Below are 23,600 nucleotides of genomic sequence, written 5' to 3' on the forward strand. Positions count from 1 at the left end.
AGAGTGCTGAAAGAAAAATATTGCCATCCAGAATACCATATCTGGCAAAGTTATTCTTCAAAAATGAAATATATACTTTCCCATGTAAACCAAGGCTAAGGGAACTCATCACCACTAGACCTGCCTTAGAAGAAATGCTAAAGGGGCTTCTTCAAGTTGAAAGGATGCTAAACAAAAAGAAGAAAGCATCTATATATGTAAAACCCTAATATGCAAATAGACCGAACAGCAGAACAACCTAACAACCGGTTGCTATGATGTGCACTGACCACCAGGCAGCGCACACAGAACATCTTGGGTGTCTCCCGTGGCGGGATGGTGGAGCAGGTGAGCGGGGGTGCCAGACCAAGGCAGGGCACCAGTCACTGTCATCGGGGCGAGCCTCTGGTGGTTACTGAAAATTCTTTGCTCCCATGCGCCACAGTATTGCCCAGTGCTCGCACCTGCTGCTGCCAATGCAGCCCCCGCTCTCACCCTCTGCTGGCGCCCAGACCCAATTGCCCCTGAGAGCTTCCCCACCTCCCTGCTGCTCCTGAGGTACAACCGGGGGCAGCAGCCACCTCTCACACTAGCTGACGACACCAGCCCTGCTCGCACCTGCTATTGGCGCCAGCCCCAATAGCTCCATGCTGTCAGCGGGTGCGAGCGGGACCAACACCATCAGCATGTGGGAGCAGTGGTGGTGGGAGCGGGGCTGCTGGAAGACAGGGGACCAGGGGCCTTGGTAGAAAGGGCCGGGTGGGGGTATGGAGGATGGGCCGAGACCTGCCCATGTGCCCACCACAGCTTCACGACCCACAGTTCCTTTTAAGGTGCATGAATGCATGCACTGGGGCCCTAGTAAAAAGTATGAAACTCACTGGTAAAGATCCTATCTAATAAAAGAGAAACATGGTAATTAGGGTACGACTGCTACCCTTCACATTGGCTAATCAGGGCGATATGCAAATTAACTGCCAGCCAAGATGGCGGCCGGCAGCCAGGCAGCTGGAAGTGAACATGAGGCTTGCTTGCTTCAGTGATGGAGGACTCCAACGTTCCCTGCCTGCCGCTGCCGGCCTCTGAGCTGCAACTCTAAGCAACTATGTTACAAATATAGAAGCTAAACAAAACCCCAGAAACCTGCTTTAGTCGCCGGGCTTCAGCCAGCAGGATTGCAACATTGTTTCAAATACAGAAGGTAAACAAAAGCCAGAAACCTGCTTTCAGCAGTGGAGGCCTAAGAGCTGGAGCCTCAGAGCTAAAGCTGGCCCAGAATAAAAAAAGAAAAAAGAAAAAAAGGAGCGGTTGGGAGCTACAGTCACCCGCCAGCCTGAAAACAGCCCTCAGCCCCTCACCCAAACTGGCCAAGCACCCCAGTGGGGACCCCCACTCTGAAGGGTGTGTGACCAGCTGCAAACAGCCATCATCCCCTCATCCAGGCTAGCCAGGCACCCCAGTGGGGACCCCCACCCTGATCCAGGACACCCTTCAGGGCAAACCAGCCAGCCCCCACCTGTACACCAGGCCTCTATCCTATATAGTAAAACGGTAATATGCCTCCCAGCACCGGAATCAGTGTGACAGGGGGCAGCGCCCAAACCCCCTGATCGCCCTGCGGCTCTGTGTGTGACAGGGGCGGTGCCACAACCTCCCTATCCGCCCTGCTCTGTTCGTGACAGGGGAAGGTGCCCCAACCCCCTGATCAGCCCTGCTCTGTGCCTGGTAGAGGGGAGCTCCCCAAACCCCTGATCAGACAGGCTGCAGTGCCCCAACCCCCCTGATTGGCCCTGCTCTGTGTGTGACAGGGGGCAGCACCCCAACCCCGATTGGCCCTTCTCTGTGCGTGACGGGGGTGGCGCCACAACCTGCCCATCAACCCTGCCTTGAGTGTGACAGGGGGCGGTGCCCCAACCCCCCTATTGGCCCTACCCTGAGCGTGACTGAGGGTGGCATTGCAACCTCCCGATCCGCCCTGCTCTGTGCATGACAGGGGGTGGCGCCCCAACTCCCCAATCAGCCCTGCTCTGAGCCCAACCAGGGGCTGCACCTAGGGATTGGGCCTGCCCTCTGCCACCCGGGAGCAGGCCTAAGCCAGCAGGTCGTTATCTCCCAAGGGGTCCCAGACTGCGAGAGGGCACAGGCCGGGCTGAGGGCCCCCCCCCCCCCACCAAGTGCACAAATTTTTGTGCACCGGGCCTCTAGTAAATATATAAACAAATAGAATATGATAATACTATAATGGTGGTGCATAAGTAACTTTTAAAAATTAGTATTTTTATTGATTTTAGTGAGTTGAAGGGAGAGGGATAGAGAGATAGAAACATTTGAGCCCATGACCTGGGCATATGTCCTGACTAGGAATCGAACTGGCCACCTCTTGATTCATGGGTCATGCTCAACCACTGAGCAATACCAGCCAGGTGCATAAGTATAATACCAGTATAGAAGTTAAAAAAAACAAAAGGATAAAAATAACTATAATTATAAAATATCTTAATAAATGCATTATCTAAAATATGTAATGAGTAGCATCAACAGCATAAAATGTATATGTGGGAGAAGTAAAAGTGTAGAATTTTTGTGTGCAATTGAACTTAAGTTGTCATCTGCTAAAATAGATAATTAAAAACCTGATACCAAAGGCAGAAAAAAAACATGAGAAGAAAATAATGGGTCAATATTGTTGATGTGTATAGATGAAAAAAATATTCAATAAAATACTGGAAAACATAATGCACAGCACATTAAAGAATCATGCACCAAGTGAGATCAAGTGAGATTTCATCTTTGGACTGCAAATATGGTTTGACAGAGGAAAATCAATGTATTACACCACAACAATGACATGAAGGATACATTCATGTGATCAATAGATGCAGAAAAAAAGCCTTTGACAAAATTCAATACCCTTTCATAATAAAAATACTTAACCACCTAGGAATAGAAGGGATATAAATCAATATAATAATAATATTAAAAGGCCAAAAATGAAAAACCCACAACTAATATCATACTTGAGAGTGAAAAACTGAAAGCCTTTTCTCTAAAATCAGGAATAAGACAAAGATGCTCACTCTCACCACCTTTATTCAGCACAGTATTGGGAATCTTAGCCAGAGCAATTGGGCAAGACAAGAGAAAAAAATGCATCCAAGTCAGAAAGAGAGAAGTAAAATTATCTCTGTTCACAAATAACATGATCTTATGTGTATGCACCCCTAAATATTCAACCAAAAAATGCTTAGATTTCAGCAAAGTTTTAGGATACAATACCCACATCTCAACATCAGTTTTATTTCTACACACTAACAACTAAAAATTCAAAAAGAAATTGAGAAAACAGTCATATTTACAATAGCATCATAAAGAGTAAAATACTTAGGAATAAACAACAAATAAGACAAAAGATTTGTACACTGAAAACTACAAAATATTTCTGAAAGAATTTAAGGAACACAAGATAAATAGAAAGAAGTGCTGTTTTCATGAATAGGGAGAGTTAATTATGTTAAAATGTCCATACTTCCCAAAGTGATCAATAGATTTAATGATATCTGTATCAAAATCCCAATGTCAGTTTTTGAAAATGAGGAAAAAATAATCCTAAAATTCATATGGACCCATGAAGGATCCCAAGTATCCAAACCATTCCTGAGAAAGAGAAACAAAGCTAGAGTCCTCATACTTCTTATTTCAATATCCTATATTATAAAGGCTAATATGCAAATCAACCGAACAGCAGAACGACCAGTCACTATGATGCACACTGACCATGAGGGGGCAGGTGCTCAATGCAGGAGCTGCCCTCTGGTGCACGCCCACTGGAGGAGTGCCACTCAGCCAGAAGCTGGACTCACAGCTGGCGAGTGTAGTGGTGGTGGCGGGAGCCTCTCCTGCCTCCATGGCAGCGCTAAGGAGCAGCGAGCAGGCGGGCAGTAAGGAGTGAGGGGTCCCAGACTGTGAGAGAGATGTCCGACTAATGGCTTAGGCCCACTCCCCATGGGCCTAACCCATCAATCGAACATCCCCCGAGGGCTTCCAATCTGCGAGAGGGCACTGGCCAGGCTGAGGGACCTGCCCCCCTGAGTGCATGAATTTTATGCACCAGGCCTCTAGACCAGGGGTGGGCAAACTTTTTTACTCAAGGGCCACAATGGGTTCTTAAACTGGACTGGAGGGCCAGAACAAAAGCATGGATGGAGTGTTTGTGTGAACTAATATAAATTCAAAGTAAACATCATTACATAAAAGGGTACGGTCTTTTTTTTCAATAGTTTTATTCATTTCAAATGGGACGGATCCGGCCCGTAGGCCATAGTTTGCCCACGGCTGCTCTAGACTATATAGAAAAGACTAATATGCAAAGTGTCCCCTCAGGAGTTCACCTGGGAGACCAGGAGTTCGCTTGCTAGCTATGATGTGCACTGACCATCAGGGGGCTGCATGGCACAAAGGAAGGCCCCGGCAGGCAGCTGGGAAAGGAAGACCCCAGCTGTCAGCCAGAAGTCTCTGATCTGCTCTGATCACAGGCCAGGCCTAGGGACCCTACCAGTGCACAAATTTCATGCACTGGACCTCTAGTATATTATAATGCTACAGTAACCAAATGAGGATGGTATTGTAATTAAAAACAAACTTATAGAACAATGCAACAGAATAGCAAGTCCAGAAATAAAGCCATGTGCATATGTTCAACTGGTCTTTGACTAGGGTACCAAGACAACACAGAGGCAAGGAGACTCTCCTCAAAAAAAAAAAAAAAAAAAAAAAAAAAAAAAAAAAAAGTGATCTTGGGAAAAATGATCTTATATTTCCACATGCAAAAGAATGAAATTGGACCCTTATCTTACACTCTCCACAAAAAATCATCTCAAAATGGATTAAGAGCTTAAACACAAGGTGTGAAACTATAATACTCCTAACCAAAAATAGAGTAGAAAATCTTCATAACATTGGGCTTGGCAATGATTTTGTGAATATAACACCAAAACACAGACAACAAAAGCAAAAGTTGGCAAGAATGACTGCATAAAACTAAGAATGCAGCAAAGTAACTATCAATAGAGTGAAAAACAACCAAAAGAATTGGAGAAAATATTTGCAAATAATAACCTTATATTTGATAAGGAATTAATATCCAAAATCTGGAAGGAACTTATACAACCCAATAGTAAAAAAATTCCAAACTTCAAATAACCTGATTACAAAATAGGCAAAGGACTTGAATAGGCTTTTTATTTTTACAAAGAGAACATACAAATAACAAACAGGAATATGAAAAGATTCTCAAAATAAATAATTATCAGGGAATTACAAATTCGAAAACAGTGAGGTGCTTATGAAGATGCAGAGAAATTAGAAACCTACTATACTCTTGGTATAATGTAAAATGGTGCAGCTACTCTGGAAAAATGATTAGAGGTTTCTAAAAAAACATAACTACAATTGATCCAGCAATCTCACGTCTAGGTATTGATCCAAAAGAATTAAATTCAGGAGGACCTATAAGAGATATTTGCACTTCCACATTTATTGCAGTGTTATTCAAAATAGTCAGGAAGAACAAACAACCCAAATGTGCATCAGTGCATTAATAGGTAAAGAAAAGGTGGTATATACTTACAATGGAATATTATTCAGTCACAAATAAGAAAATCCTGTCATGTGATGGATCTTGAGGCTACGATACTGCATGAAATAAGCCAGTTGTGGAAGGACTAGTGCTGTCTGAGTTCACTTATATGAAGTGTCTAAATTAGTCAAAATCATAGAAACAGAGGGTAGAATGGTGGTTTCCAGGGACTGAGGGGAGAGTTTCTGTTGAAGGGACATAGAATTTTTGTCGTGCAAGATGGCAAACTTCTAGGTATATGCTGTGCTAAATTGTGTTAATAATACTACACTTAAACATATTAAGAGGTTAAAGAAAGAGCTGATTCAGTTGTGAAATATGCCTTTCTTCTTACTACATAGAATGTTGACATGATTTTTAAACCCCAGCAGCCACAGGAGCCCTATGGGGCAGCAGCGGGGTCTCCTTTATTATTATTTTTGTTTGTTTGAATCCCCGGGTATCTTCAGGCTTCTGAGCAGTTCCTCACCAAAGTGTACTAGGTCTTCTCAGGTCATCCTCATAATCAAAGTTGGATTCTTGGAGGTGGTGAGAGACTGATGCCCGTTCTAGTCCATCTTCATGAGTTTCAGCTTGCCTTCATGTATCCTAGTTTGTTTTGCTTTTCCTAATTTCCTGTCTCCCTGCTTTTTCTGGCTGCAATCCTTACTGACTGTAGGTCTGGCATCACATCATGGGCCACAGCCTTTCATGGACTACTTAACCCACTCTGACATCCACACAATGTCTAATCCCTATAATAAATCTCCATACATCACTTATATAGATTTTATTTTTCTAATAAATACCTAACTGTTACATGATGATAGGATAGATCAAACTTAACCAATAAGGTAAACTTTAATATGAAATTTAGTGCTGAGGTTTCCAAAAAAGATAAAGGGATCGTGGGTTCTAAAAAATTTGTGGAGCCATAATACAAGCCCTGACCTGTCTCCCCACTAATACTAGCAGTGAGTATTTTAGCAGCCGATGACCACGTCATTAGTCATGTACTGACTTGTTTGGTGTGCGCAACAGAAAATATTTCTCTTTTGGAAAACAAGAAAAATAGGTTTATTTGCATCACGCTTATTAATTTGTGCAGTTATTCAGCGTCTGGTAAGTTAATGTTCAATAAAAATATTCATTTTTATTAAAATGTTCTATTATTTTATGTTAATGATTACTCACTTATTTCAGCCCTTTGTATTCAGCATTTCTCTATCAAAATAAATGTCTGTTTCTATGAAAATTAAAGCTTTTTTTTTTCAGCCCACATAAACTTAAACCTTGTTTATTTGATCCATGTTAGCCTTTGCGTTTGACATGCTTGGTCTATGCCATTCTTCCACTTGTGGAAAATGTTAAAGTCAGTTATACAAAAAGCCAATGCAAATCCTCTATTCTTCCCACCCTCTTAATTGGTTAGTCATTTATCTTTTCCAGTTCATGGGGACACATTTAATAAATACCTTCTTTCTCACAAAATCTAATGAAGCTAAGTTGATTACTTTTTTTTTGTTCAGAAGCCACTGGGCATATGGAGTAGCTTGAAGATTTCTGAGCCTTCACCTATTGAATCTGGATTTAAATAATAAAGTTTCTGAGATATTCTGTTCAAAGAATGGAAGGGATAATATAATTTTTGGCATAAAAGCTTAAAATAAGAATTAATGGGAAGTCAAGAATCTGAAAATGCTCTAATCAATCTCCTTTCCTAGAAATAGGTATTACTTCACATAGTGTGCTAGCATTGGAACACAATGTGCAATCTATGTGTTTACATTTAAGGCCTTTGATGTTACACTGAAAATTATAGAGATTTTAAACATTCTTACTCTTCTATTTGTAGATCATTTGATGTGTTTGAAAAGTGTATGGATACATGTTGGAGTAATACATCTTGGCTCACATTCTAGGTTGTTCTTTGACTATTTGTATGATATTGGGTAAAATGTAATCTCTCTTTGCTCTGCAAGAGAATTATTAGAACTGTTTTCTGCAAAATGAGGATAATAATACCATATTGAGTTGTGAAGATTAAGTAACATAAGGCATGAACAATATGTAGGACAAACTAGGCATTCAATAGATACTAGTGTCTCCTATCTGCTTTCACCTAAAATAAGAGATAATCCAAGCATACCCCTACCCTATTACTTTTTCTAAGATCATAGCCAATTTCAATAAAAAAAAATACGTATTTCACAAAGGAAAATATTGCATTTATCTTTAACATTGCTGCTGTTTAATTGATAGGAAAATGAGATATTATGTGAGTTCAGTTATCCTTATTATATAGTCATCTAAAATCATTTGTAGACAATTTATTGGACATTTTAGTACCATACCCAGGTAATCATGATCATCTTATGGGTATTGATTTCTTTTTATCTGTATGAAGCCTCTTATATCTTCCAGTGTCTTTGCTGAATTGCTCTTTTATGGAGAAGTAACATTTTGCCATGAGAGGCATGTAAAATATTTAACTCCTTACCAATTTTTTTTCTGTCAAAGGTTAGGCTTTAATGAGATGGATTACTTCAGGGCCTGGAGCATATTTTTGCAGTTACTGTGTAGCTGTCAAAACCTTTATAGTAACAGAGAAATTATTGACTTTTCTCAGCTTAGAAATGACCAGTGAACAAAAGGATGATTGAGTCCACAGCAAGTGTTTCTTAAAAGTCCTCATGACCTTGTCATTACCTCATTTGCAGGGAGAAAAAAATCCAAAATTAATTTCCTAAAGGAGAAGGGAGCTTTATATTACTTTTTATAAGATGTCATCAGGGACAGATATATGTGCTTAATGTTGGGAAACAATGAACGATAATGTGAGAAAGTTGGGTTGGGATTGGCTTGGTAATACTAGACAAAAAATTGAGTGTAATTCAATAAACATTCATTGAGGATATTTTTCACACAAGGATATGATCAAGATAGATTTTACTGAGAGTTAAGATTAGAAAGGCTAGTTCTGTGTCCCAGGAGTTTATATTTTGTAGGCAAGTAAAGGGAATAATTTGTCATGGGTAGACCAAAGAGCTGACTCAGGAGCCTAGAGGCTTGCATTGTAGGTTTACCTCTGACTTGATTAAGTCTTATCTACTTCAGTGCTTTATTTCTATTTAACTGTAAACTGATGACTGCTGAGTATTCAGGCATCTTTTCAGACAGTTCACACACACACACACACACACACACACACACACACACACACACGGTGTCACTAAGCTATTCATTCGCCTACAGTTGTGTCTTAGAACTTAGGTGTCATTCTAGCTAAGTTTCCAGGTCTAGGGTCCTACAAAGGAGTCAAACAATTCAAGTTAAGATTGATTGGTATTGGTTTCATGATTGAATTCTGGAGATGTTCTTCAGTCACTTGGCATCTTCCATTCCTAAAGAATAGCTTTAAGATCATAACGCAATCATTTGCCATTTTTTCCCATTTGAATGTGACAATGGGCACTGAACCTTTCATGAAGTTTAAAAATAATAGGGTTCTGTGAGGTCAATGTGAGGAATTATTACACTGGAATTGGAGAAAACAGAGAATTTTTGGTAGTAGTGATCCTGTTTTATGACTTTTAAATTTTGAAAAATATTGTATAATTTTCAGGGAGTCAAAGAAATAAGAAATATCCAGGCTCTTTTAAAATGAAAGAAAAAGTATCCTTATACCATTTTTTTTTGCCTTTATATATTTTAACATTTGGAGGCATAGCTACACTTTTGCAAGTGTGTGTGTTGTGGGTGTGTTAGATGGACATGGGAGGTCTCTTATAAAACCACTTCAAATGCTTTTAGTTAGGATTAACAATTGGTTGACTTGTTTTTATAGCAATTATAGAATTATTAGTTAGGCCATTCATTTGCAAATTGTTTGATACTTTACCATATTCTTGAGTGAGGAGCAATTCTTTGAGGGCTTGGCTTGGGAAATTAATTTATGGAATATAATATAGTTTTTTTCTTTTACTATTTACTTATCCAACTGATTTGCCAGTGAATTTAAAAATGATCTACTGCAGGGAAATCCTCCCTACTATATCCTATGAGAAAAAGATCTTTCAAATTATGGCTTGCTGTTGAGATTTTTTTTTTCCCTTTGGGGCATAACATGGCTTGTTATAATAAAGCATGTGTGATGGATTTTAGGATGACACTTTATTTTCTAGAGTAGAGCTCTTTAAAAAATATCTTGGGTATTAGGTTGTCTGTAGCTATAAAAGTAATATTTCAATATAGTTTTTCTCCAAGGAGTGCAAAGTTCTTAGAGTATGAATAAATTGATTTCCCCACACTATAGCAGGGAAGGGTGAAATGGAAAAAAAGAAGATACAACCAGCTTTCATTTCTGGTTGCTTGAATCAGCCCTGAGAAATCTGATATGTAAAGGGAAAAATTAACTCCCAATATTTATGTGTTGGCTTCTACCCAATGATAGAGAAGACGTTGACACACCCTTCAAATGAAAGTCCATTTGTCCTTTTTATTTGGGGCAAACTGACTGTGTGTGTGGGCCTGGCTATTTTAGAATTATCTATAGCCACACTAAAAAGTACAGTAAGTGGATACGTTAGGAGAATGAAATTAGAAAGGCATTTCAGATTGGCAGACTGTAATTGCTTACTTGAAATTTACCCAGGACATTTGCTGTTGACACGTTCAGTCGGTGCAAAGGATCTTTAATTACCCAAAGCAACTAGTTTGTGGTTTCACATCTCAGTGGAAAGACAGCAATTGCTGGAGCAAGGCATGGTAAACACCATGCAGTTCTGAAGCATTCTTTCTGATCAAAGGAAACCAGGGTTACTTCTTATTAGTGAGGTCCGCTGCAAGCACGCTGGGTTACTTCTTAGGGCAGGGGTCCCAGGATAGTTTGTGAAAAGCAGCTAATTTTCCTTTCTTGGAAGCAATGTGTAGTAAAGACAGAATTTTGAAACTAGACTGAGATTCTGGAAATTCTAGCTCTACCACTTACCACCTCTTTGACCTTAGGCAGGTTATTTCCTTTTCCCATATCTAATGTCACCAAAGGGAAATTATACCTGTATCAGAGAGTAACTGGTGGAAGTGTTAAATAAGCTAACATACGTACAATCTAGCACAGTGCTTGCCACATAATCAGGAGTACAAATGTCCATTCCTGTCTGCAAAGCCTGGTGGTTTTTGCAGGTTGTGTTCTGAATGAAATATCTCTGTGTGGACCAAGCAAGGGGCACTGTTATTATGCTTCCTACGGGGTGAGTTGAACAGGAAACCATGGAGATGAGTTTAGAGTCTTTAGACCCAGGTATGTTGCCCCAGGCATCATGGCAGAGGGGAAGGAATAGTCCCTGTTTTGCTCCTTCTTAGGTGCCTGGCTTTGGGTAATTTTTTTTTAACTCTCTAATAATAAGTTTTTTCATCAGGTGGGTCAAGGCAAGTAATATTTTTTCCTGTTTACTTCCCAGGGGTATATGCAACAAGCAGGTCTATGAAAATCCTTTCTGGGGTTGAGAGTCCAATCTAGCCATGAAGATTATGTTTTCAGGCCCAGAAAGAAGAAATAATCCCTTCTTTTATTTAAATAAGCATCTGCTTATTGATTGCTTACTTTTGTCCAGTTATTGTACTCGGAACTGGTTTAACAAAACAGATGTGATATGCTTCTTAGTCATCTTTCTAACCTTTTCTGGGACTGGCACATAGAAGGTTTTCATTAATTTTTTTTACAAATTAGATTTTGAAATCTATCTGATAAGGCTCTGAGCTCTCCTGAGAGGAACACCTGTCTCAGACATTTTCCGGCACAAAGTGGTTTAAATAAAACCTGTGACTCATCAAACATATCAGGTAAATGACATATTCAGGTATGACAATTCACTAATGGATTTTGGACCCTAATGAAATCCATTTTCCCTATTTTCCACATTATTATATGTACTTTAGGTATCTTTGGATTTGTTTGCTTGCAGGATCAACCTCACTCTCCTTCCATTGTTAGTGTTTGGCTCATTTTTTACTTGTGTATTTATTAAAATGCATTATGTAAACACACATTTTTCTTGTTTGGGAATAGGAATAAAATCAGAGGAGAACATTAGCATAAAAATTGTCTTACCACAACCAGGATCTACGGCTCGTTTTAAGTGTCCATCCTGGCTGGGCCCTCCTGGCTGGGCCATGGAGTTAACCACAGCCATTTCAGTTAATGACTAGACCTTTCTGTATCTCACTGGATAAGGAAGCAGCAGATCATTTTTTTTCCAATGGTGCACACACAATTTATTTTGAAAAGTCATTAGGATGGCACTTCAAAGACACGGGCAAGTGTTCTCCAGAACAAAGGCAGGCTTTCCGATTTGCAAGAGCCATCCAATCACATGTACACACATGCTCCATGTGTCTCCAGCATGAGCAGAAGCAGTGATGATCTATTCACAATGGTTAGTGATTGTCCAGAGAAATGCTGGGTTGGCCTGGTTGATCCTGCATCTATTTTTAATATGTTAATCTTTAATCAATTCTAATATGTTCTTAGAAATGGATATCATTTTAGTTTTTTGTTTAAGCAACAGATAAATTTATGTTATAATAGAACTACTATTACTACTAGCTTACAATGTCCATTGCAAAGAAGTACTCATAAACAAAGCTAATACAGCTACTATGCCTTTTGCCCTTGTATGAGGTATTTTAAACCAGAAGGATGGCCACCTGGGGTAGGCGTTTCAGCAAACAAATGAAGAACAGGGATGAATATATTATCTTCTTGGCTCCCGTACCTCCTATGGTACATTAGGGGGCCAGTTGGTTGTGCAATAATAGCAACTAACTCCAAACTTCCCCTGCTCTCCCTGTAGCATAAGGGCTTGGATTAATTACAGAAGCAATTGGATCAGATGTTTTCAGGCTGACTGAAGCCTAAGTGCATTCTGAGTGACAACTTTCCAGTTCTACAGGAGCTGTACAACTTACCCGCAGAAAGCATTATGGCAGTCACAGGGCTCAGGGGCAGGAAGGAGGTCATTCCCCTTTGGAGCATCAGGCTTGAAGAGCCCTTTCTGGGTTGCACTTGGGAAGGTGGACACTGGACTCCTCCACCAGCAGTAGCAAGGACTGACAGAGCTTGGAAAGACTGATGGCCTGGGAAGTCCTCCACAGCTGGACCAACATTCTACCTGACACAAATGACATTACCATGGTGACATGTATCTTTTTAATTAAGAGTTCGAATCTCCTTTTGAAATGACAGGTAATTAGATTTGTAGAGAGAGAGAAAAACAACAACAACACAAAAAGGAAATAATATCCCGGAGGATAGAAAATAGAAAATGCACTCAAGTCAAGACCATTTTCATATCAGCTCTGCAACATGTCGGAAAGAGCCTCCGCTGCTGCACAGAGCGTCTTCCAGACCCCATGGTGGATGGAAACAGTCTATTGGACCAGCTGATGTCATATGTAAATCTGGCCTGTTCATTTATTCACTCATTGAAAATATGGATTATTATATACCAGGGACATTTCAGGATACATGGATGTAGGTTAGACATCCGTGCCTTCTCTTTGACTTTTTGTTAAAACTGTGATAACAGGTCACATTCCATATGGAAAGTCCTTTTGAACAAGAAACTCTTCAGCTCCAGATGTAAATAGCACTGGCTGCTGTAAATTGACAAAATGATTCTAAGTAGAAAGCTATGCTTGAAAAAAATTTTTTTTTTAAGTTTACCTGCATTCAATAATATCAAATGAAGGAAAATGTTTTATATTTCCCCAAAGGATGTTATCTGCGTCTTTTCAACTGTATAATTCAGGAGTTAGATACAAATGTATATTCAATTCTAACTTTTTTTTTTTTGAATGCTAGCTGTGAGGCCTAAATTCTATACAGCTTATCACTGTGTACTTAAGCTATGATGATGTATTGTGGTTCTGATCCTCCCATTGTGTTGACTGTTGGAGTCCAGAGAGAATTCATCAATAGCTTCTTTGTTTTTAATTTCTTTCTTTCCCTCCACCTATTCAGTTATCTAGTGCTCACAAAAGAAAGTGGACTATTAAGGGCCAATTTGTTTTGCTGGAAAATATGTAATGAATAGCTTCAGGAAATTACACATCGATGATTTACTGGTATCTAAAGTTACAAGGGGAGATTTTTTTTTTCCGGTTGTCCCTGCATTCAACCCATCAAAGTATCTGAGACTTGTCCTTTTTATTATACATTCTCAAGAACTTTGAAACAAAAACAAAAATTCAGACCATTTTTAGCTTTAGTTCTACACATTTTTAGCCCACAGGTTTTAGATGATTACTTTTTCAATTAAGCAAATGGTTTTAGAAACTTCTACTTTTGCTATTTAAATGTGTTTCTTAATTCTCCCATAAACATCCAAGAGATGCTATTACCCTGATATGCATACCAAAATAATAGATATGCAAACTGTAACAAAATAATATTTTTCTGTTTTAACTTCTCCCACACTAGAAACATCAGCCCTCTGCCCACCCTCTAGATCAGTGGTTCTCAACCTTGGCTGCACATTAGAATCACCTGGGGATCTTTTTAAAATCCTGATTTCTGGGCCTCATCCTCTGGAAATTCTGTTTCTTTGTTATCAGGATTTTAAAAAGCTTCCCAGGTGATTCTAATGTGCGGCTAAGGTAGAGAACCACTGCTCTAGATTTTCCCCAAGAACTCAGAGTCTCCAGGAATTGCCTCACATTCTCCTTCCAGATCAATTTTTTTAAAAAATGATATATCTAGGGGGTGTCTTAACAATTTAGACTTCCAGGACCCCAATTCAGATTCACTAAGTTTCTGAGAGTGTGGCCGGGAGTTTTATTTTTCAAATTTCCTAGGAAATGTTGATGTCATCCCCAGAATGAGAATTGCCCAAGATTACTTACTACACATGTTTACTATTTTCCATGAGCATGAAATTGGCTAATGCAGGACCCCTGCTATCCCTGCTATTTAGCCTCTTTCCCTGCCTGCCCCTCTCAGCACTGTCTGAGTGCCTTCTGCTCTTCCCAGTGCTCAGTGTCTTCCGGGCATCTTCTTCCTGCCACCGTTAAGTAGAACCTTCCACAGCTGAGGCCACTACATCTGTCCCCCCTCCCCCCATGTCCCAGTGAATGCCAGCAGTCCCTTAAGGACAACTCTCTTTCCACTCTCTTGCACTACTCCTGTGGAAACTTGATAACTTGCCAACAGCGACATTTTGGTGAATGATCTCCCCTGTTTATATTTTCACCATTGACTTTTTTCTTATCTGGTCACAATCTCTGGTAGACAAAAATGGAAGCAAGGGAAAAATTTAGTAGGACACACCTGGGTTTTATTCTTTCCTTCAGCATGCAGGTTTCCTGTCTTACTTCCGGAGATATGCAGTGAAAAGATTAAAAGAAGATGCTCTTTCTGTGTGTATCCAGCTCCATACCAGGGCACAATGTTTGCTGAAGGGAGTTTGGGTAAAATTTCAGCCTCTATTTTTTTTTTTTTTTAAAGATGTTTATGTGCACTACACAACTAACACAACCAAGTGGAGGTCCACACTTCCTGTCTCCTAGGAAGCTACTCCATTCTTTGTTCAAAACCAACCATAGCTGGTGCACCCCTCTGACCTGCCAGACTAAGATAAGGGTATCTGAATGCGGGGGACACTGCTGAAACGCGCGGAGACCACTGCTGGGAATAAAGAGTGCTTCAGAGTATGTCTGTTAAGTGTAATTCATATTTGTATTTTTGTAAGCTTAGAAGTTACAAAAAATATTCAAAATGCTTGTCATGTTTAGACATTTTCATTTGCCCTCCCTACTTATCCTACACAGAGACACATGTCCATGAAAATTTATTTTATTTTTATTGTTTTGATCACATTTTCTTTTCTTTTTATAAATATTTTACTTAGTGTAGTTTATGTTTTTCAAGGCAAGTCTTTTTTGAGCTGTACTCTTTGATCTATGTAACACATTTCTTGTTGTTTGATAGTTGTACTTACCCTAAAATTCTCTCTATATATAGAGTTCTTAAGTATGACAACATGTATCTTAATATTTTGTGTATCCTTCTAACATTTTGGCATACCACTAGTAAATTTCATAAATTATTAAATATTTAGTACCAATTTAGTGAAAAATACTAACCTAAGCATATATATGTGTAATATACATATATATATACATATATTATATATATATATATATATATATATATATATATATATATATTACACACATATAATATACTAGAGGCCCAGTGCATGGATTTGTGCATGGGTGGGGTCCCTTGGCCTAGCCAGTGATCGGGGCTGATTGAGGCTGAGGGAGGTAGGCCAGCTGGGGGGCGGGGCTGCAGGAGGTTGGCCAGCTGCAGGGAGAGGCTATGGGAGGTTCAGTCATCCAGGAGGGGGGGAGGGGTCGGGGGAGGTTGGCTGGCCATGGGAGGTTGGCTGTGGCAGCACACTGACCACCAGGGGGGGCAGCTCCTGGTGGTCAGTATGTGTCACAGCGACTGGTCATTCGGTTGATTAGGCTTTTATATACATAGACTAGTGGCCTGGTGCACAAAAATTTGTGCACTCCGGGGGGGTCCCTCTGCCTGGCCTGTGCCCTCTCTCAGTCTGGGACCCTTTGGGGGATGTCCACCTGCTGGCCAGCACAAATGGGGACATAGCATCTAGTCCCCCTGAGCCAGAAGACCCAGAGTCAAGTCCCCAGCCACTTGTGTGTGCCCTTTGGATGCAGCATTCAGCCTCATGGAGGGGCTGACAGGCCCAGACACTGCAGTGGTGGTGGCAGCAGAGGCAGCGGTGACAGAGTGATGAGGCTGCATTGGCCTGCTGGAGTGGGCAGGTCATGCCTTCCTGATAGCCCCCCTGGCCCTCATCCGGGTCCAGAGGCCCACACACTGCCGCAATCAGCCGCCGAAGTGGTGACAGTCCTTGACACTTCAGCAGCGGGGCTGAGGGGACTGGGCACCGTCATCTTGTGGCTATGGGGGCCGCCATCTTTGTGATGGAGTGGCGGAGTGATGAAGTGATGGTTAATTTCCATACTACTCTTTTATTAGATAGGATTATATACATAATTTTATTCTTATTTTTCTTACAATGTCTCTGCAAGTTCTAGGATATTCACAATTTATAACTGGGCCAAATGAGCCCCAGAGAAGTTAAAGAAGTTCTGCAGTCAGCAAAATGGAAAAATGTACTCTGTACAGTTTCCCCTCTCTCCTAAATTTTTAAGACTTTTGATAAGATGACTACTAGGTTCTTCACCCATGACTGCTAAGCCAGGCCATGGTAGTGGTTTACTTGGTGAGTCACTTTCATCTAGTGTTAGATATTAATGGGAGAACAATGCCATCTCTGAAAAAGATTGTAAGGATTAATATCTCTCTTGAGTTCTGGTGAAGACAAGCTCTGTATAAAAACAAAACATAGTCACAGGCTAAACCGAATCCAGTTGTGTCTTCACTGCAGTTCCCAACTGTTGGCAGTAAGGGCCTTTGATGGAATGGTGTGGCAGAAACCTGCTTGGAGCACTTGTGAGTACAAAAGCTCTGGGAAAGTTTGGGATAATTTCCCATGTTAAAAAAAAAAAAAAAAAAGACACACCTTCAGGCAGGTTACTCTATAATTAAAGCCGGATGAGAATTTCATTCATGCATTGAACAAATATTTACTACAGGTCTACCATGTGCCTGGCCCTCCTCTATATAATGAAAAAAGAGGGCACACAACGATGGTCCCTACTTTCACACAGGTTACCATCTAGAGAAGCAGTTCTCAACCTGTGGGTTGCGACCCCTTTGGCAGTCGAAAGACCCTTTCACAGGGGTCGCCTAAAACCATCCTGCATATCAGATATTTACATTATGATTCCTAACAGTAGCAACATTACAGCTATGAAGTAGGAATGAAAATAATTTTATGGTTGGGTCACAACATGAGGAACTGTATTTAAAGGGCCAGAAGGTTGAAAACCACTGATCTAGAGGGAGACAGGAGCAGAAAACCTTCACACCTGCAAGGTGAGAGAAAACCGGTGGGAGGAGGAGAAAGTGGTGTGTCTCTGTGAACTGGAGCCAGCTGAGAAGCCAGGGGAAGTATATCCACACAATGAAGCCAATGGGCAAAGACTCCAGAGGAGAAAAGACAGCAGTGGGCTTGAGGGATTGAATTTAGGGGAGGGCTGAACTTTTGTGAGCAAATGGCAGTGTAGCTGGGCTTATGCTCTTTTCTCTCTGATGTGGCCTGGGGGAGAAGGAGGACTTCCTCATTTGTAAATGAGAATTATTTGTACAGATATTTCCTGTAATGGTCCACCAGTCTTGAGACCTGTTGAGGAGCCAGAGTCAAGCAGATTGCTTAAGTGTTGATGTTTTCAACTCACTTTCCCTTTCTCTCCATAAGAGCTTCCTCTCCAGGTGACAACTGCAGGTGAGCACATGGTATTGTAGAGTAGGTTGAGCCATTTTGGGTCATTTGGTCATTTGAAGTCAAGTAGGTTATATAGGGAACATGAAGTCACTCTTCTTTTCATGGGCACCTGGATGGAGCGCTACACCAATTTCTCGGTTGATAGTCTTCTTGTGCAATGAGAAATCATTCAGCCCCTTGATCCTTCATGAGGATGGACTGCCCTTCACTTTTTGGGAAAGTGTCTGACCACTGCCAGGTCAGAATTCCATAGAAGCTACCAGTGGAGCTGTGGCATTAGGGGGATGCGGTATTTGTCACATTTCATTTGAAGCTAGAAAAAACATCAAATTACTTGGCTAAATAGCTAATTCTAATAATATCATTTTATACTTATCTCCCAAGTGTATGGGTGCAGTTGGGTTTTCTTTCTATTTCTCCCTTTTAAAAGATTTGTTAGTATGGCAATACTTTGAATAATAATAGATACCTAAGAGGAATGTTTATCCTCTGACTTAATAAGTTCAGTTTAGAAAAATAATCAGCGTAGCTCAAAACCATTTTTATTGGTAAAATGATCATTTTGCAATTCCCAGAATCTCATAGTCTTGATTTCTAAGCCTGAATTGAAAATGTAGCAGGATGACATTTAAAATCCCAGAGCAAAGACAAAATGGAAAAGATTTGATTACAATCTCTTTTCTCTCAAAGTATAAAGTAATTTATTTTTAAAGAAAGCAGTACTTTGGTTAATAAATATTTTTATTCATTGATGTGTTGCCTATATAGTTTCAGCTTAGTTTTTCCTGGGGTTTTGGTGGGAGAAAAGGCTTTTAGACTTCAGCCTAGTGTTGATTTGCTGAAAATATTTTTCAACATTTTAACACACTTGAATTCAATAGTGTCTTAATAAACTACCTATTATCTTTCTATCTATCTATCTATCTATCTATCTATCTATCTATCATCATCTATCTATCTATCATCATCTATCTATCTATCATCTATCTATCTATCTATCATCTATCTATCTATCATCTATCTCATCTAACATCTATCATCTATATATGTATCCAACTATCCATCATCCATCCACCCATCCATCCATCCATCCATCCATCCATCCATCCATCCATCCATCCAATTCATCTATCTATCCCTCCATCCCTCCATCCCTCCATCTCTCTATCCCTCTATCCCTCTATCCCTCCATTCCTCCATTTCATCATTTACCTTTTCTAAACCATCTCCACCCTGTGTCCCAGGCCTTCACCACCTTATTGTGTGTGTCCATGGGTTATGCATATATGCATACAAATCTTTGGTTGATCTTTTTCCACCTATCTCCACCCCCTAGCCCCACTTTCCCTCTAGGATTTCACAGAAAATATGGCTGTTAAATTGAGGCCCCAAGACACAGGATTGAAGACAGAGGAGAGCAGTGAAATGAGATTCAGTCTGCTTAGGGAAGCCCTGTAGTTTAGCGTCATTTAGAATAATCCTCCCTGTGGTTTACATCTTTCTAAAATTAAGCAAATTTTATGCAGAAGTTCTTGGATTTGGGGTAAACAGACCCTGCAGAAACATATATTATATATATTATATGGAATGCATGAGAGTCAATGGAGGTGGTGTCATATAACCACTAAATTATATGAAAAGTGGCTTCCTCCACCCCAAAGAAAACAAAGTCATCCCAGATACTAACATTAAAGAAACCCAAACAACAAAAACAATTTTGTAGTAGCCAAGTTAAATTCGTACTTCACAAATATTCCCACAGAATAAACATAACATTTTCTTAAGCCCTGGCCAGTTAAACAAATCCAACTTTAAAGAAAGGGAGTGTTAAATGTTTCTCCTCTGACAATGTTGTCCAAAACTGTAGTGTGGGTGGAATATATTTGGAAGGCTTTGGGATGTTTCTTTTCTTTCCCCCTCTTTCATCCCAACTCCCCCCCACCCCCACCACCAATGTTGTTCCCTTGGATACTTTAAAACAAAATCCAAATTTTCTTTTACATCATCAAGGGTGATCGACACCTAGATAATTCTGGGGTCCTACATTTGGGGCTGAATTGATTTAGTTAAATGATTAAGTTGAAACAAAACACTTTATTCTTTATCATTTTTATTGGCACAGGATCTTAGTTCTTTGAAGACAGACATCTTCCCTGTTCATAGTCTCCAAAGCTTTCTGCTTGTTCTCAGAAGAGATAATAAGGCTGAATTAGCACAGACTTAACTGAAACTACTCTGCTTTAGTCTTGTATATGAAGAGAAAACTGATCCTTATGATTTTTGGTCTTCTAATTGCTGGACTACCAAAAGGATGCTATTTGGAAAACAATTTGTATTTATCAGACACTAGTCAGATGGCTATAGTTACACTGCTAATAACCACAATACAGATGCACATGGCAGGCTGGACAGTCTGTTATCTAAGACCATCGTGTCAATTTGCTTGGGTTAAAATCTCCAAACTAACACTCACTACACAGAGAAACATGCAAATTGGTGTCACTCCGCTATGCCCACCAGCCAATCAGAGTGACTATGCAAATTAACTCAACAAAGATGGAGGTTAATTTGCATATGCAGGCGTGGAGCGAAGACTGAAGGCTCCAGCCAGAGTGAAGACTGAAGACTGAAGAGGCTTGGCTTCTCTGCTGCGGCCAGACCAAAGGCCTAGGTCCTGGGTGCCGGAGGAAAACCGGTGAGGGGCAGCCAGGGGAAGGAAGGCCTATTGCACGAATATCTCCATGCAATGGGCCTCTAGTATTTTCATAAATAGTGTAACAATCAAAGAGATCAATTAAGCTTATTGATTTGAATTATTAATTAAAATAAATTATTTAATTAAAACTTGACAGGTAATCGTTATTACTCCATAACCATCTTCTTTACCTTCACCTTGCAGAGACCTAGCCTACATTGAGGTCTGGAATAGGAACTCAGAGTTTTTATTAAGAATTAACATTTTCTACTCACAACTGTAATGTTATCAATGTCTGCTCCTGCAAAACAATAAGTAGAAATTGTCCTTCAATTAAAGAAAATTGAGTTCATTCTAGCTATTGCCATCACCCTGTCATTTGAAACTTTATTTCTTCCAACTCTTCTTTCTGCTGGCTATAAAATAGCCTCATTATGTCTTGGACTACTATGGTAACACATTCTGAGGACTGGGGGGATCAAATATTTAGCAAGCAAGATCATTATTAATCAGTATTCACTGACAGCTCACAAATTGTGAGGAGCTCTAGCAGTACTCATAGTCTAAGTGTGATCAAATCTACATTTTCAGATTTCCACTCCCTTATGTCCCCCTTCTAATCACACTTATTAAACTTTGTTGATTGAAATTTTGAGTGATTATCTCTACTGCATTTAAGGCGTCTTAAAGATTTGGTAGTCGATGAAAAATAACAAGGTAAGAAACCTTAGATAGACTACTGACTAAAAATGCTTTAGTACATACTAGTCATCCTAAGCTGCCAGTTCCTCATTCCTTTTGTAAAATTGTTTTGTTTAGTTTATGCACTGATTTTCTAGAAATGAAAACATCTATGTTAGTATGATTCCATGTTTGTACATCTGGCATATTCTGATTTGATGAAAGTAAATATGCAAATATATCATACTTAAATATAATGTTTTAGCATTCCTTCATAGATAAATCGAATTCAAATATACTGGAAAAAACTCTCATTTTGATTAATTTGTGGTAATATCAACCTCCAAATAAACACCGGGCGCTCTATCTGAGCTTTTTTTTTAAGCTTTTAGAATTTGCTTTTATGGTACCTATTATTTCCAGATGACAGGACATGGTGCTGAAAAGTATGGGAAAATATGGTTAGGCTAATGGGTTTCCTGCCGACTAAATCATTCTGAATCATTTAATGCGGCTTCTATATTATCTCACTGTTGATTAAAGCGCAGGCAAATTATAGTACTGGAATCTCTTTAAGAGAAATTATCTGATGAACTGGTTCTCAAAGAGGTGGGGAAATGCGATATGGCTGTGAGCTTGAGGGCCATCATTTTCCAGAAAGGCCTTTGTGAGGTACAGTCACGAGCAGTGAATTTGTGTTCCGATGGAGATGTCACTCTGATCATGGCACATGCATGTCAAGATACCATCTCAACTGCAGATTGTTTCTTAACTCTCTTAATTTATAAACCTCCAAGGCCCCTTTGTAGACGAAACTTAGAACCTGAATACTTTGGCTGGTGTTCTGCATACAGGAAATTAAAAATGGCTTCGTATCAAAGAAGGATGTCAGAGGAGAGTAGGAAAAAAAGAAAGAAAGGAAATGTGTCAGCGTTGATTAATTATTAGAGTTAAAAATATACCCATTATGAATGGTAGTGGAGCAGTGATTTAAAAATGCATTTTAAATGATGACGGCTTTATGATTTAGATGTCATTTGCTCAACACAGAGATCCTAATGTTGATTGATGGGCGTATAGATGTCTTCCTTGGGATTTGGCAGACAAAACTGATGTCTATGCATTAAATCAAATGCTTCCACATTTTTTTTAGTTCTATTATAACACTCAAAGCATCCTTCACAATGATGTGAAAGACTCATACCCCAGCATTGTGACAAATGAAACCCACTTATTGCATCCAGATTAGATGACTATTTTCCAACCCCTTTCTTAATATCTTGTCTTCTGAAGCGATACCATGATAATTTCAGACATTTCTTTTCCTGTTTTTTCATGTGTTGATATTTTCTCCCACATATTTTGGCATTTGATTCATCTTTCTTGAATTGTCATTAGCTTAGCATTGGCAATGTTTGCTGTTCCTCATGCATTTTACACAACAATGATAAAACCTACTTCGCTCCACCCTGTTGTGGTTGCGTGGTTGATGTTAAGAAAAATGTTCAGGAGAGGCAGTTGGATAAAACCAGTTAAGTATAGGATAAGGAATAAAGAATACAAGCTATACGGGATATAATTTATATGACTCACTTCCAAAATGACACTGGGTCCAAAGAGCCAATATGAAGTTTGAGGGCACTACCACTGATTTTTAAAAATAAAATAAGGAGATGGCAGGCAAATGATATCCAATAAAGAATGCTGTTTCTAGTTTTTATCATCCTGAAATCAATTCAATCTAAGCTAACTATAGACATAATTTGATTTTGCTGTGTAAATGGTAGATTCTTGCACTTAAATAGTAGTAGCACAATATAAATTGGAAGCTAAATTTGAGGTTTATTCCTCTATTAGTCCATTTACTACATCTGAGTAGCCTGAGTCAACACAACTTTCATAAATATAATACTTATCATTCATATATAGTTTACTTTCCTCTCATACTTAAAATCCTTGGAAAGGAAAGGTTACACTTTATTCTTCTGTACAAACTTACTCTTAATAGAGCACCTGGCATGTAGGATATATCTTATAAAATTCCAACAAATTTTTCTGGATAGGGGCAAATTATGATTCAGACATTCTGCCTCAATACAAACCAATAACTTCTTTATTTGGTTATTCATTCATTTGTTCATTGAATATATATGAAGTGACTACTGTGGCAATCTGTCTAAAATATATTTGA

The sequence above is a fragment of the Myotis nattereri genome (assembly GCF_964212035.1).
Source record: "Myotis nattereri genome assembly, chromosome: 1".
NCBI lineage: Eukaryota > Metazoa > Chordata > Mammalia > Chiroptera > Vespertilionidae > Myotis > Myotis nattereri.